A 4722-nucleotide genomic window follows, 5' to 3' on the forward strand; every position below is an offset into this window, starting at 1 on the left:
CATCTTTGTCACCAAGAAAAAAAAAGATTCTGTAGTCTGATTTCTCTTCCTCTATATACTTGACTTTTGAGCTCTTTGCAATGGTAAAACTCTGCTTCCAGAGCTGAGAGTGCTGTGTCCCTAATTTTGGGGGTTTTGCACAGCTGTTGTCAGATCTTCTTCCAGCTACCTGCCTCAGAAATGTGAGGAGGACTGCCTCTCCACAGCCTTTACAAGTTCTGCCATGCCAGTGCTCCTCACCCCAGGACCTCCACCCAAGACTGGGATCCACCAGGGTAAAGCAAGAGAATCCTGCCTCAGGGCCAGCAGAAATTCCTGCAGTTGCCCTCTGCTCAGTCATTTGGTCCTCCCATCATCTGTGGGCCTGGAGCTCTGGAAGCAACTGCCACCACAGCAGCTACAGGGCTGCCACCTATACTGCCCTGGGTGCAGGGGCCAGACTGTGCTCTTCTCTCACCCAGTTCCAATAGAGTTTCCCCAGTGACCTTTTATTATTTTTGTTAGTTATGGGTTGAAAAGTATGGAAACTGCCAGTGATTTGAATCCCTGAAGTCTGTTTCAGCCGTTCTGTGCTGCTGGTCTATGCTAGTGTGGCCCATGTGGGACTGTGCTCCACTCCCAAGCCGGTGTGATAGACCCTCAGTTTGCCAGGCTGTCCTCATCTGGAGACATATTTAATTCAGTCATTTTGTGGTTTCTGTAGCTCTAAAATTTGTTTACAGTCATTTTTAGAGGCATTTGAGGTAATTGGAGATGAGTTCAAGTAAGTTACTGCTTTTACTCTGCCATCTTGTGTCCCCCCAGAAACTTTTGTACTAGAGAAGGGGACAATTAAGAGATTTTTAAAAATTGGACCTTGGACAAATTACTTCTTTCCCCACCCCAGACAATTTTCTTCTTATCTATCAAAATAATTTTTCTAAAGTGTAGACCTGATCATGCTGTTACTTCTCTCTCCCCATCCAATAAACTCTAGTGGCCCCCAATACCTTCCAGATCAGCTATGGAATCCTCTTTTTGTTTTTAGGATGTTATCTTGGTTCCCTCCATATGTTCTGATTCAGTGCCAGTGGAATTCCTTGCTATCCTTACACATAACACTCAATCTCCTACCTCTGTGTCTTTTCACACAGGCTGGAATTCCATGGCTGTAATTCTCTTCTTCATCATCTCCATTTCCTGGCTTTCCTGACTTCCTTCAAGTGTCACCTAAATTCGAATATTTTTCAGAAAGCTTTTCTTTCTCACTTAATAAGAGTGTCTTGCTTCTGAGTTTTTCTTCATTTGTCTTTGTCAATTTTTCAACATTTTTGTTTTGTACATAGTTGTTTATACAGTGTCTCTTTAATTGGATTGTGACCTACTTGTGAATAGTGACGATTTTTTACTTTCTTTGTATTCCCAGAGCTTTGCAGTGTCTGGTGTTGTTTTTTAGTCATTTTCGGTCATGCCATACACTTCATGACGCCATTTGGGGTTTTATTGGCAACAATACTGGACAAGTTTGTCAGTTTCTTCTCTAGCTCATTTTACAGATGAGGAAACCAAGGAAAACAGGGTTAAGTGACTTTCCCAAAGTCATACAGCTATATGACTGGATTATAGTACGCAACTGATACATGTTAACTTCACCTTACTGGGCCTCAACTTCTCATCTGTAAAATGAGGGGGTACTATAGACTCCTTTCCACCTGTAATTCTGTGATATCATATTATTATATGATCCTATTTTTCTCTTGGCTGCCTATAGAGAAAGATATTAAAAATAAAATAACATGGTTACAGAAGATATTTTCCTCCTCGCCCCCCCCCACTATATTTGGTTAAATCATAACTATCCAGATTTTAAATGTGAAGGACAAATGTATCCACAATCTGAAATGTTCATTTTGATGTATGACTAGTAAATAAATTTAAAAGACTCAAAATTGCTTATTTGGAACCATTTTAAATTCCATCTTGCAAATCCCAAATACTGTTTGCCTAAATTTTATCTAACTAAACTAAAAGCAAGGTTGGTAGCTATAATATTTCGAATCAGATAGTTCTGAGTTTTATAATCCACCTCTGACACTTACTAGCAGTGTGACCAAGGATAAGTCACTTAAATTTTTCAACAACTCAAGCTACTTCCAGGATTTAGCTACAAAGTCATAACTGATTACAATCTACATTGGTGGAGAGAGTTTCTATAACAGGTCAGTTATTGCTTCAGGACTATCAGTAAAATTGCATAGTTTTTTTTTTTTTCTAAGTGTGTGCCAGTTGACATTTGACCACTGATACGAAAGAAAATTTGAGGTTAGCAATCTAGGAGGCAAACTATAGTTACAAGCAAAATATACTCCTTGAAAGACATTATTAGTGCCTTAGAGAAAAGGATAGAGGAGAGCAGTAAGTAATAAAACTTTTACTTCTTCAAGTTTCAAGTTTTTTAGTTACAAATTTAGTATGAGGGGTAATAACAGTAAAGTGAAAAATTATAGAGCAATCTTGTAGAAATTTTATCTCTATCCTGTTTCATTTCTATTACTCATATACTCTTATAGGTCTGAAAATATTTTCAATTATGAGATCCCAAAATCATACAATGAAAGCAAGCATAAAATACCTATAAGAACCAACATTTTGATTTAAAAAGAAAAGTTTTAAAATGAATTTTAACTAAGATGTCAATATCTGTCTCCTTGCTTTAGAAGAACATCATAACTCCACTAGTTATAGACAAAAAAAAAGACCCAGCTAACTTTGCATTATTATCACCTACAGCTACTCAGAAGATTGTTATGAGAATTAACAAAGATGAACTTTGTACCATACAGCAATATACCAGATGTCATTTATTTCAGATATAGATTTAGAGGTAGAAATTACTTAAACTATTTTCTAATTAATGTTAGCACAAGTTTTGATTTATTATTCAAGGGTCCTTTTAAATTTATTCTCATATTAACATGGCCAAAGCCAATATACTTTTTGAGTATATGTGTTTGTGATTTCTAATATAATTCCCAGGTGAAATTCAAAGCATGATCGATTATGACATTTTCGAGTTTACTAACCATGTAGTGAATAGAAATTTTTTAATTGATCGCTAAGCTGAAGCGGGCAATTTATAGTAAGTAATTTTGATGGAGCAACTTGGCCCTTTTTCCTTCTCTGATGGCTAATGAAAAAGATGGGCTATTGTGAGCTTCCTCTGGACGAAAGAGATTTGGGCCTTCTCTCACTCAAAGATATCATGAAGTACATGCAATATGGCCTGTCTGTTGTTGAGCAAGGTAGTAGCAATGATAGCTGCAGGCCTCTGCTTCAGATATCGATTACCCACACACAAATAACTGTTATGGGGCTCATGAGCACATGATTCTGCTATTACTTTTGTCTCTCCTGGGTTTATTCTTTCATGACTTAGTTAAAGGAATTTAGAGATGAAATGGAGTAGGCATGACCTTATGAGGTTTGAAAAGTTGGAAGAGTAAGATGTCAAAAGTTAGGGAGTCAGAGTCCAAGCTAGAGTTTTGGTTTACCAGCAGGGTCCCAAGGAATGGTACACACTCCTTGTGCATTGGTATGTTGAAGACTCTTTAGCCAATAGGATAAAGATTATTTCATTAACTACATCACTATTAGAAGTGACTTTCATTATGCCTTTGTTTTATATAAACTGCTTTACTTTTAATTCCATGATCACCAGAAATCAAGGAGTTATAGGAAGATATGTTTGTATATTATTTATGTGCACATATATATTTATGTACATACATACACACATATATCATCACGTAAGAGGTAGAAATATTTATTATTCTTATCTTGTTATATTTATATAGTAGTTATCCTTTTATAAAAGTTATTTAATGTTAACTGATTTAATGATGGTAGAGTCTTAATCCATGTTAATCAATACTGAGAAGAACACATGTAAACAGGGGCTCAAGGTGATTGTTTTAGAGAAAGATGCCTCCAACTCCTCTCTATGATACCCCTAGAGACATGATAGGGAGATTTAGCTAACCTTGCTCCTAGGGCACCTGCAACATTAGTATGAGTGATGTACCAACTCATCCCTTGATTAGAGTAGACACAAACTTAATTTAGTTTCCAATAAGCATTTGCACTTAAGAATTCATTTCCAAGTGAAGTGAACTTCATATACTACAAATTAGTTCCTCTCTCTTGTGGACCTTGACACTTACCACAATAGTCTACTACTGCCAGCTATCTCCCAGTCACTTGTCCTTGCTGTGCTACTATATCAGAAACTGTGGTATGAATTCCTACTCCTGGACATTTGGTGGGTTGTATTCCTGACCTTTCGAAGCTCACAATGTCATAATCTAGTTCTATATACCTTCCCCTAAAATCAAGAATGAATAAATACAACAAAGATAGAAGCAAAATCAGAATCGTACATTCATGGAACACATATCAGTGGCCCAGCTCAAGACACTTCCATTTTAAAAGAGGCTTACCACTGTCCTTGTCTCCTTACTCTAATGTCACTAGACAGGAAACAAAAAATGCCTTGGGCAGTTTGTGTGGTTTGAATAACTTCTCAGTTCCATCTCAGGAACAAATAAAAGTGCTCTTCTTCTTCATGTGATAAGTAGACTAGGAACAATTTTTCAATATGCTCTGAGTCAGAGAACAGGGTTCTTACATCGCATATCATCCCAATAATCTAGAAGCAAGCTATCCAGCTTCTTCTATGTCATCAGC

The sequence above is a fragment of the Petaurus breviceps genome, unplaced genomic scaffold (genome assembly GCF_028583685.1).
Source record: "Petaurus breviceps papuanus isolate PSGF00001 unplaced genomic scaffold, PetGlider_PUasm1.0 40, whole genome shotgun sequence".
Lineage (NCBI taxonomy): Eukaryota > Metazoa > Chordata > Mammalia > Diprotodontia > Petauridae > Petaurus > Petaurus breviceps.